This window comes from Delphinus delphis, chromosome 20 (genome assembly GCF_949987515.2).
Source record: "Delphinus delphis chromosome 20, mDelDel1.2, whole genome shotgun sequence".
Classification (NCBI taxonomy): domain Eukaryota; kingdom Metazoa; phylum Chordata; class Mammalia; order Artiodactyla; family Delphinidae; genus Delphinus; species Delphinus delphis.
Genome location: NC_082702.1, coordinates 10,887,720 through 10,900,310, shown reverse-complemented (window position 1 = coordinate 10,900,310; position 12,591 = coordinate 10,887,720).

Sequence of the window (12,591 nt, the reverse complement as noted above, 5' to 3'; positions counted from 1 at the left end):
TAACATAGGTAGTAAAATAATGTAAAATATATTTAAAATTACTAAGAACATATTAATCCCTCAGTAAGAAATCCTATCATCATGAGGTATATATATATGGACAAAATTAAGGAATAGACCTCTAGAAATCAGTTATAAAAAGAAAAAATTTATATGGTTATTCAGAGATACAGAATATTAGTCAGTGTAACTGTATATTTATAATTAATGCATTTGAAGTTTAGCATAAATCCATGCAGCCCAGAATATTCTGTTTTAATTCCAACAGTAGAAATTTACACATCCTAGTTCTCCCCGTCAGACTTCCTTACTGGGTGAATGGATGGAGAGCCTGGGGTACCAGCTTGTCCTTTCAAGTGCTTGGTCTGACTGGGGAAGTAGTTGGGTCATTCCAGACACTATGACACAGAAAACCATTAGCTGTGGGAAAAAAGGAATTTACCCCCCCCCTCAAATTTTTTTTAATTGTTTACAAAGTAACAGTGATTGGGCAAATCCTGAAGATAGAGAGTGGAAATAGGTAAGTTTTAGAGGTAAAATTTATCAACGATTCCCTAAGGAAAAATGTGCGTAGGGAAGAAACCGAGAATGATGGGAACAAGTTGTTAAGGAGGAGGTTTGCATACCATTTCCTGCTTCTTAGTCATTTCACTGATGTTTAACACTTACTTGGTTAAAGGGCTTTACTCAGCAAAAGGTATATCTAATGTGAGAGGCAGGTTTCCAAGATTGGTTTCCTAGGCCACACCTTCACATGTGTATGTAAAGTCCATGCTACTGCAAATTGCATTGTATTAGATGTCGGAAATCCTAGGCCTTTCATGTTTTGTTTTGTTTTGTTTGGTAGATATCAGGGTAGCCCACCAACTCTCAAGGTAATTTGTAGTTTAGTGAGTTAAGTCAAGGGCTGGAAAACTACCTCCTGTGAGCCCAATCTGGCTCATTGCCTTTAAAGCTTTATTGGAACATAAAAGCTCTTTATTGGAACATAAAAGCTCTTTATTGGCCCATCCATTTATTTACCATCTTTGAATGTTTCCCATTGTGCTGACAGTGTTTAGTGGTTGTGACGAGCACTGTGGCCCACAAAGCCTAAAGTATTTACTTTCTGGCCCTTCAGAGAAAAAGTCTGTCAATCCCTGTGGTAAGCCCAAAAGGTTTGTCTCTGTAAGTGAAAGACCACAAGTAGAGCAGAACTTAGACTTGGTTCAGTGAGGATTCCAGAGAGGTTTCCTTTTTGATTCTCATATCTGCCCTTCTGGTTGACCTTGTTCTTTAGTTTGGTTCAAAGACAGTGGTAGCAACTAGGGACTACCTGTTTCTTTCTTCACATTCAATGAAAGAGCTGCTCTTCCATTCTTAGTGTTGAGTACACTACTCACTCCCAGTGCATAGCTTCCTCTAACTAACCTTGACTCCCATCTATGCTAAAGACTAAATCTTTAGCTTTGTATCCAGTTCCATTGGCCTTTGTAGGACCTTCAGTTTCAACTCCCACTTGATAGCTTGAGCTCGAAATCTATTTTTACCGCTGGGGATTTTCTGTCTTAGCTTTGAGCTTGGCTACATAGCAACACTCTGGGGGACTTGTTATAATCAGCATTTCTTTCTTTCCTTCCTTTTTTTTTTTTAAAGGGGATCCAAAGTCAAATTCAGTCAGTGGCTGAATGACAACACATTGATTCACAACCTTATAGATTCTCTTAATGTCATAGGGCATCAGTGGGAAGGAGTAGAATCCTGGAAATCTGAGGTGGAAATATATGGGCAGGTTCCAACAAAGCTGAGGCCTATGACCTCTGACCTGTGACCTCTTAGTTGAGCTTCCTGTGCTATTAGAAGAAAGTCTGCCTCTACTCTGACATAGTTTCCTTGCAGGGGACTGTAGATCCTCAAGACTTGCCTCCACTACCTTTCGTATTTCTAGACCTAATAATCAGACTAGAGTCCTTGAAATGGGGAAGGGAGCAGGGAAGGGGTGGGTACCCACCGGGTATAAAGTATGACCATGAGGAGACACTGTATCTGCTAAAATAAGGAATTTTATAATTTATATCAATAGAAACCTCAGAAATAATGTGTGATTGTGAACGTTGTAGGTATTGAAGCAGGTGGAAGTAATGTAATATTGGATTAGGCTGGATTTGTTGATATGAGTGCATTCAACACCCATTCCAGACTCAGCACGTTAGCTTGGGTACCTGGGAATGCCTTCAACAGTTTGCTCAAATGACTGAAACCTGTACCCAAAGTTAGCGTATGCTAAAGTCAAAATGCCAGAACTTTCTAAGTATGTTGTAGCAAAATTTCTTGACGTTGGCATGACTGACATTTTGAACTGGATAGCTCTTTGTTGTTGGGAGCTGTCCTGTGCAATGTAAGATGGGCCAGTGGCACATATTCTTCCCTGCCACCCTAGTTGTAACAATAAAAGGTGCCTTGAGGGCTTCCCTGGTGGCGCAGTGGTTGAGAGTCCGCCTGCCGATGCAGGGGACACGGGTTCGTGCCCCGGTCCAGGAAGATCCCACGTGCCGCGGAGCGGCTGAGCCCATGAGACATGGCCTCTGAGCCTGCGCGTCCGGAGCATGTGCTCCGCAGCGGGAGAGGCCACAACAGTAAGAGGCCTGCGTACCGCAAAAAAAAAAACAGAAAAAAAACGTGCCTTGATACCTCCGTGTGCACCAGCCACGTGGGGCTCATTCATAACACAGCTCCTTAAAAAAGTCTCAAGACACTGCCACATGTTTCCTGGGAGGGGGGACCAAAAGTGTCCCCAGCTGAGAACCACCGCTGTAGAAGGTTTACAAAGGCATAGGAATGCCAGACCGCTGGAGTGGATTTATCACATAAGATCTGCTCACCCAAACCCCCTATGTGCCCTGGGAGGGCTCAGAGGACACTTCCTTTGCCAGAGGTTTAAGAAACGTATTGGTGAGGGGAGCGTTAGCAGTCTTGGAATGCTCTGTAGCTACTCTTCTCTGCAGGCCAGGAATGAGAGAGGGAAATTATGTCGTCATAATGGGCTCCCTAAATTCAGTGAGGCTAATGGAATCGTGGGGCATCATTGGTCAAGTGGAAACACTTCATTGGCAGAGATAAAGTGAGCGTGTTTTTCACAATGAACAGCAAAATGAAAGGGATCATTAGAATCGTTTGGTACACAGAGATTTTTTACATTTGCTCATGTGCTATCTCTAGGGCTGAAATAAATGGGAAGTCTACTAATACCCTGCTTGATTTGAATCAGGAGAAAAGCTCTAGGTCTGATGAACATGTGTGACCTGAATCAACATGAGAGTTGTGGTCCCTCAGCCAATTCCATAACATGAGTCAGTTCCCATTTCCATAGCATCTTGAATGAAGGGCAGGCCAGGTCCCCTTGAGGGAGGATATACCCTGGTATACTACCGATACCATAAATCATCCCTAGACTTCTTCAACATGACTTCCAGCCACATTTTATGGAGGTTGTGCATTAGGTAAGTGGAAATCACCAGAAGATGAAGGAAGCACTAGACACTAGAGCTGACATTAACTCCTGGACCCCCAAATGGCATTGTGGTTTACTGGTTAGTACAGGGACTTATAAGTGACAAATAATTAAGGGATGTTTTTGCTTGGGTCCATCCACATGAGCTGGTCTAAATGGATCCCTGCACTCATCCTCTGGTTATTTACCAAGTTCCAGAATGCAGAGTTGCAATTGGAATAACCAGCTGGCAGAATCCTCACCTTGGTTCTCTAGCCCATGGTACAAGGGCAATTTTGATAAGAAAGGGCAAGTGAACATGATAACTGTCTTGTACGTACTAAAACAGACAACCAAAAGCAGTATTACATTACTGGAAGGACTGAAGAGATTAGTGCCACTAGCAGTATCCTGAAAGCTGCAGGGGTCATGATTTCCATCATATTCCCATTCAGTTCACTCATTTGACCTGTGCAGAAGACAGGTGAATCTTGAAGAATGACATGGGATTATTGTAAACTTAACTAGGAGTTAATGCCATTTGCAGCTCCAGATGTGGCTTTATTGCTAGAGAACGCATCTGCTGGCACCTCATATGCAGCTACTGAACTGACATGTGCTTTTTTTTCTCTATACCTATTAGCAAATGTCATCCATTGAAGTTCAGTTTCATCTGGTAGGGCTATCAATACATTTTTATTGACCCAGCTCCGGGCTACATCACTGTCCAATCTTGTTTCACAGTGTAGTTCAAGGATTGGCAAACTACAATCCATGGGTCAAATCTGGCTGCCACTTGTTTCTGTAAATAAGATTTTATTGGAACAACCATGACCACTCTTATATATTGCCTACGGGTGCTTTCGTGCTAAAATGGCAGAGTTGAGTAGTTGTGACCAAGATTGGTCTGCAAAGCCTAAACCATTTGCTGCATGGGTCTTTACCAAAATGATTTTATGATCCCTGATAATGTCTGTGTTGCTTGTACCTGGTAATGTAGGCAGTGTCTGTGACAGGTAGGGATGCTGCATGGAGATCACAACACAAATATTTAGGATTTGGGGAGCAGAGCTATGTCATCCTCTCATGTGACATTACTCCTTCTGTGAAAGCAGCTTCTGGCTTTATTGGTCCCTAGTGAAAACTAAATACATGGCCATGAGTCAGAAAGTTATGCAGTGAAGTCATAAATTTGGGCATACCAGCAGCACTTCATCATCTAGTGGAAGTGATACGTATGAGACTGGGCTCAGAGTCACAAGTGAGTTGCACAAGCAAGTGGCTCAAATTCCCAGAGCTCCAGTTCCTTCTACAGCGACTCCCATCTCACAGCCCATGCCTGTGACCTCATGAGGAGTTCTGTGTGATCAGTTGAATGAGGAGGAAGATTTGGGTGCTGTTCTCCAAAGGAGACTCCCCAACCCTGCTGGGAATTTGATTACATGAGACCGCTCCCATCATGGAAGGGACAGCACTTTCTTTTCAGTGGAAAAACCAGTTGCTGTAGATATGGAACTGCCTTTCCTCTTCCAGCGCTTCTGATAAAAGTACCATCTGTGGACCTTACAGAATGCTTTATTCTCTGTCATTGTATTCCATCCATCATTGCTTGTGACCCGGGAAGTCATTTTACAAAAAACGAATTGTGGCAATTGGGCTTGTGTTCACAGAATTCACCGATCTCGTACCATACTTCCGCTTAGATATGCCTGCATTCTCAGAATTCCGACAAGCTCTGATTTCTCCTTCCACATTTGTGTATGGTCTAATTCCTATTTTAAAATTCCCTTATCTCTAAAATCATAGTGACGTGGCCTTCCTAAGTGAACCCTGACTGGTATTGAACCCTGTAGTGTAAATGCCTGACATTAAGCTTTTGATTGCCAAGACATCCATTTAAAAAGACATCTATTTTTTTCTGTTTTTTAATTGAAGTATAGTTGATATACAATGTTGTGTTAGTTTCTGGTGTACAGCAAGGTTATTCAGTTATTTATATATATATATCATTTTTCATATTCTTTTCCATTATAGTTTATTACAAGGTAAATATAGTTCCCTGTGCTATAAAGTAGGACCTTGTTTATTTCTTTTATATATGGTAGTTTGTTAATCCCAAACTCTTAATTCATCCCTCCCCCCCTTTCCCCTTTGGTAACTGTAAGTTTGTTCTCTGTGTCTGTTTCTGTTTTTTAAATAGGTTCATTTGTATCATTTTTTTAGAGACCACATATAAGTGATATCTTGTGATATTTGTCTTTCTCTTTTTGACTTACTCCACTTAATATGATAATCTGTATGTCCATCCATGTTGCTGCAAATGGCATTATTTCGTTCTTTTTTATGGCTGAGTAGTATTCCATTGTGTATATGTGTGTGTGTGTGTGTGTGTGTGTGTGTGTGTATATATATATATATATCACATCTTTTTTTTTTTTTTTTTTGTGGTACGCGGGCCTCTTACTGTTGTGGCCTCTCCCGTTGCAGAGCACAGGCTCCAGACGCGCAGGCTCAGCAGCCATGGCTCATGGGCCCAGCTGCTCCGCGGCACGTGGGATCTTCCCGGACCGGGACACAAACCCGTGTCGCCTGCATCGGCAGGCAGACTCTCAACCACTGTGCCACCAGGGAAGCCCTATCACATCTTTTTTATCCATTCATCTGTTGATGGACATTTAGATTGCTTCCATGTCTTGGCTACTGTAAATAGTGCTGTGAACGATGGGGTGCATGTATCTTTTTGAATTAGAGTTTTCTCTGATATATGCCCAGGAGTGGGATTGCTGGATTGTATGGTAACTCTATTTTTAGGTTTTTTAAGGGACCTCCATACTGTTTTACACAGTGGCTGCACCAATGTACATTCCCACCAACAGTGTAGGAGAGTTGCCCTTTCCTCCACACCCTCTCCAACATTTATTATTTGTAGACTTTTTGATGATGGCCATTCTGACCGGTGTGAGGTGATACCTCATTGTAGTTTTGATTTGCATTTCTCTAATAATTAGTGATGTTGAGCATCTTTTCATGGGCCTATTGGCCATCTGTATGTCTTCTTTGGAGAAGTGTCTGTTTAGGTCTTCTGCCTATGCTTTGATTGGGTTGTTTTGGTTTTTTTTTTTTTTCTTTTTTTTTTGTTATTGAGTTGTATGAGCTGTTTGTATATTTTTGAAATTAAGCCCTTTTCGGTTGCATTATTTGCAGATATTTTCTCCCAGTCTGTAGGTTGTCTTTTCATTTTGTTTATGGTTTCCTCTTCTGTGCAAAAGCTTATAAGGTTGATTAAGGTCCCATTTGTTTATTTTTTTCTTTTATTTCTATTGCCTTGGGGGACTGACCTAAGAGAATATTACTACGATTTATGAAAAGACATCCATTTTGTATAAACATATTGCTGCTGTATGACACAGCTGCTAGCAAAGCAACCAGATAAGGATAACCACAAGTGGATAACCACTAGGCCACCCACACCCATGAAGTTCCCATTTCAGAAGCCCCTGGCAATCTAGATACCTGACCACTTGAGAGAACCTGCCTCCACTCTCCCACACCTTAATTCTCACTCTTATGTTTCACAATAATGACTGAACCTGCGTGAAACCCCACACACCCCACCCCTGAAGCCTAATAAAGGCAGGGCCCCAGGGCCGAGCTCTCTCTACCAAGTAGGAATTCTGAGAATCCAGGCATATCCAGCTACCGAAGTGGAACTTTTAACGGGAACATGGTATAAGATCAGTGACTTCTGCATGCCCAAAGGCCACACAGCAAGGTAGAAAGTAGAGAGTATCTGTGAGTAATAGGTCTTGTTTTTCAAAGTTCTCTAATGTTTTTTTAAATTTATTTATTTTATTTATTTTATTTTTGGCTGCATTGGGTCTTTGTTGCTGTGCATGGGCTTTCTCTAGCTGCGGCGAGCGGGGCTACTCTTTGTTGCAATGTGCAGGCTTCTCATCGCGGTGGCTTCTCTTGTTGTGGAGCACAGGCTCTAGGCACATGGGCTTCAGTAGTTGTGGCTCGCAGGCTCAGTAGTTGTGGCGCACGGGTTTAGTTGCTCCGTGGCACGTGGGATATTCCGGGACCAGGGTTCAAACCCGTGTTTCCTGCATTGGCAGGTGGATTCTTCACCACTGCACCACCAGGGAAGCCCAATGATTTCCCTAATGGTTTTTTGCTGAAGTGTGTCTTGTGATAATAATAAGAACCATAAAGGCTGGCCCAGCCACAACACTGGCCCCAGTGGGGGAAATGTCTGTGGGGCTCTGTGTGAGTAATTCGGAGCCCAGATGAGTGCCTCAGGCATTTGTAGCTAAGAGCATTACCATCAGTAGGCTGTGGCTTACAGGATCTTAGTTCGCCAACCAGGGATCAAACCCGGGCCCGCTGCAGAGGAAGCACAGAGTCCTAACCACTGGACTGCCAGGGAATGCTCCTGATTTTCATTCTTGGAGGTAAAAATTTCAACATTTTATCGCTAGGTATTATGTGTAATTTTTGTGTAATTTTATTTTAGTTTTAAATGTGATCGTTCTAGGAATTTATAACCATTTCACATACATTTTCAAATTTATCATTATAATATTCCTCAAAATGTTCTGTTAAAATCTTTAGTGATGTTCCCTTTTTAACTTCTGAAATTGGTAATAATGCCATTTCTGTCTTCTTTTTCTTGATCACTGTTACTGGACTTTGTCAATTTTATTGTTTTAGTCACAGAATGTTCTTTTGGCCATTTTTTAAAAAAATCCACTTATTTTGTTTTCTATTTCATGAGTCTCATTTCCTTCCATATACTTACTGTATTTTTTTGTCATTTGTTTATTAAATTCCCGAGGGGGATGTTTTAATTTTCAGATTCAGCTTCTCTTCTGTTTTAGTATATGCTTTTAAAGTTCCACATTTCTTCCTAAATATGTATTGAAAACTCCCATTCTAACTGAGAATTTTGCTTTTCTCCTTGTGGTTCTGTCAATTTTGCTTTTTCAAGTTTGCTTTTACATTATGTGAAGCTGTTATTCATGATAATTTGAAACTTATTGTTTCTTTGTATATCTTATAATGCTTTTTTCTTCAAGGACTACTTTGTCCAATATTAATATGTTTTTAAATTATAGAAATAATTTGAAGCCTATGATGATGCTCTCTCCCCTAGAGAGTTTTCATTTGTTTCCTTTAGATGCTTGAAGATACTAACAAAAAAGCTTCACTCTAATCCAATTTCAAGTAATTGAGGTAATTTGGAGTTTGGTTTCAGTCTCCCCCAAAGGCGATCCATTACCCTTTTATCCTTATTCCTATAGGCAGCTCTTTAAGGTTTTACTACAGACTCCTCTTCTCCCTACCCTGACCTCCTCTCAAGCCCCTTGACCATGGCTAAAGTGATGCTTAGCTTTCAATAACAGAATGGGTAGGAGCCACCAAGAAAGACAGTAGCAGCGCCAAATTGGACAACTTTGCCACACTCCGCGTTGGCATTTCTTGTTGTAAGGCGTAAGGGGCAGCAATTGCGGTTTTTTTAATGGTGACACAGATGTATATTTTGATAACAGCAATTACAGGCTCAGTATTGTAAGGAGCATGGCAGGCCGCTGCCGGCTTGTAATACGGAGAGAACTGAATTAAAGCAATTTTATAACAACAACAACAAAAAAATAGCTCTTAAAATTCCTCTAGCCTGAGTGTTTCAGGAACCCTCTACAACAACTCAACTCAGTGCCTAGAAGCTCAGGGTACTAGGAAGTACTTCCTCTTTAGAGGGCGGGACCGTGGCCGCAGTTTCTCTCGGGCATTCTGGGAGGTGTAGTCTGAGGTCCGTGCAGCCCAGAGCACTTCCGCTTCTGGACGGCAGGGCTAGGGAATTCTGGGAAGTGGTCAACGGGCTCCCTCTAGTGGGAAGGCGGCGCTTTCGCTGTAGGAGGGGTGGGCTGCTGCCCACCTTCCCCTCAGGTAAATGGGTCTACAATCCCCGGGGCCCCTCCAAGCCTGGGCTCTCCAAGCCTGGGCGGGGAGCCAGCGAGGCCCTGGCTCTCGTCCTCGGGGAGAGTAGGAGAAGCTGCTGCCGGCTACAGAGTATGGGATTGGGGGAAGTTTGTGTTCCCCACCGTTGAGCCTCCCGTGTGTTGGGGGCAGCCCAAGTCGCTCGTCGCCTGGTTTGAAGGTCTCCCGTCACTCCAACTGGCTTCCCTCTCCTACCAGTCAGCTCTGCCACTTCCTAGCGGTATAACATTATGTGAGTTACTTAATCTGTCTTGGTCTCATCCTCATCACTAGTGTCATTAATCATTGGTAAGTCCCTTATCATTTTATACAAATTAACTTCATTAAATGACCGCAACAGCCCTATGAGGTAGGTAAAGCTATTAGGCTTTTTTTCTTTTTTTTTTAACAGATAAGGAAACGGAGGTATTTTTGGGGGGCAATAAAGCACCCGCCTAACACACAAAGTCCTCTCTACACAGTGTCGAAAAGAAAGCAATCTTATTACTGAATAAGCATTTCCAGAGTACAGTGTTGTAGATAATCTGTGGAAATAGATTACAGAGGAAGAATTTTAACGCTATTTATACAGTCAAGCAATTACGTGCTAGTCTATTTTTGACGACTTGGTACATACATTCTCAAGGTTAACGGTATCTTATTTTCCTATAAGAGGAAGTGACTGCCCCCATTTACTGCAAATTCTTTGATAAATTCATCTTAAATTTACTTGGGAATGTTTTGTTAATTGACTTTCTCTGAAGGAATAATAAAATATATCTGATCTCCCCTGCTAGCAGATTTACAACTCACTGAAAGGCACCTTTGTTACACTCCCACAGTGACTGGGACGCTGGGTTATTTTCTAAGATGTTTACATTCTAAAGGGAAAAACCCCAGGACTTTGAAAAACGATTCTGGGTTGTAAACTTGGTAAGAGGCTTCCTTAGCCTCTAACAAGATTTTCATGCATATGGAAAAGTTAAAGAAAGGATCCAAAAGCCCTGGGTTTTTTATGGAGTTGCTCTAAGAAAAAGGACAGGAAAAACAGACCCTTTGGACAAGGAAAAATTCTTTTTTTAAAAAAATTTACTCTTGTGAGTTTATCTTATTTGCCCAAGGCTTAATAGCTAGTAAGAGGCAGAACTACCATTTGAACCCGAGGAGTTGAAGTCTCAAATCTGGGTTTTTAATATCTATGCTGTGCTTTTGTACTTTTTTTAAAAAAAAATCATCAGAAATAGTCATGTGAATGGTTTAAAGAAGTCTTTTTTTCTATCAGGTTTGGAAGTGGTTTGGGGCTTTGTAATTTATATCCTCATTATAAAAGGAATGTATGCCCACTATAGAGAGATTAGGAAATACAGAACTGTAAAAAGGAGAGAAACGAAATTACCCATAATCTCAAGGTTTAGACATAACTCTGTTAACATTTTTAATGCATTTTGCATTGGAGCTGTACTACTCATGGTATTTCTTCCTAAATTTTTATTAAGGAAAGGCCCAAACATACACAAAACAGAGAAAATAGTGTAATGAAACCTGCCCACCACCCCATCAGTCGTCTGCAACCCTTGTCAAAGTTTTCCCTATCTAATTGTGTCCATTCCCCTTCACACACAAAATACTTTTGGGGAGATTGGGAGGAAGAGAAGGTGGAATAATTTAAACTAAAAACAAACCCCAGTCATGGAGTCACTAGAATTGAAAATGCATGAACATAAATTGATTATATATGAAGAGCAAAGGAAAGCAACTGTTAACTTCACGGTTTTCATTCCTGGCAGCCAGGAGGATGGTAGTTATGTAGGTAAGAAAGTTTAGGGACAGAGAAACATTGAAAGTTGGAGAGGAATAATTATGAATTTGGTTTCTCTATTTTGAAGTTTGACTTGAAACAGTCCAGTCTTCTAAATCTTGGTTTCTGATCTGTTTCTCCCTTTGGCTGTGTGCTACTTTGTTTCAGGGAGAATGTCATATTCTTTAAAGTGTACTTAGCACCAAAGACTGGCAGGGAGAAATTCTTCAGTATTTGTGGCTGGTGTAGCTGCCCAATATCCTGAAACAGAGGCCTGCAGCTCAGTTAGATTTTATTCAAAATTCCTGAAATGGACTTAGGAAACAGTAAAGGAGAAAACTATAAACTTTAGTGATCCTTTATCTCACTTTCAATGGGTTGCAGTATCTACTAATTTTTTCCACAGCATTCAAAAGTTGATATACATTAATTATTGATAATATTTTAATGATCTAAAGAAAACTTATTTAGAAACCAACTGTCTCTAATTTATGTGTCCTGTGTTTATCATCTGAGAATATTTGCTAACTTGTTGTAGGTGGTGGTGAGCCAGGCAGAGTTTCCAGTGCTTTTACATGTATTTATTACATGTATCTTCCTCACATCAATCCTATTATTATTTCCATTTTACAAATGAAGAAGAAGGGACAGAGTTCACAGAGTAAGTGGCAGAACGAGTATTTTAACCTAGGCAGCCTGAGTCCAAGTCTGTGATCGTGGTTATCATACATGGTTTGTATTAGTCTGCAAGACAAGAACTCACAAGAAGTCTTACTGGAGCAGGGAATATTTAAGCTATGACCTAGAAGTGAAGAGAGCAGCAGTATATGACAAGAAGGAAGAGCAGATACAAAAAAGCTTTTTGTAGGAGTACAAGCGATTCACCACAGCTGGACATGTAGTGTGGAAAGCAGATTTGAAGAGGGAAACAAGCATATGGAAGATTCCTGTTTGTGAGGCTGGCCAAAGTATTTGGACCTTCCCTTAAGGGCACTGGATAGACACGCATGTGAAAAGGATTGAATTTCCATGTAAGGCTACAGCTTTCTGGCATCAGGAAGGAGAAAAAATTGATTGAAGTTAAACATTCTGTTCATGTTGATTATAAAAGATGTGGTTAGTGTAATGGTTACCTCTCAGGCTGTGGTTGTCAAATGCCAAATTTTGAAACCTGGCTCTAGTACTTACTAATTTAGTAACATGGGCAAATTACTTAACTCTCTCTGCCTCTGGCTCTGTTGTAAACTGTAAAATAGAGGAAATAATAGTATTTACCTAAAAAAAGTTGTGAAGATGAAGTGAGATCCCGGAGTCTAAAGAGTTGGGAGTAGTCCCTGGCACACACTAA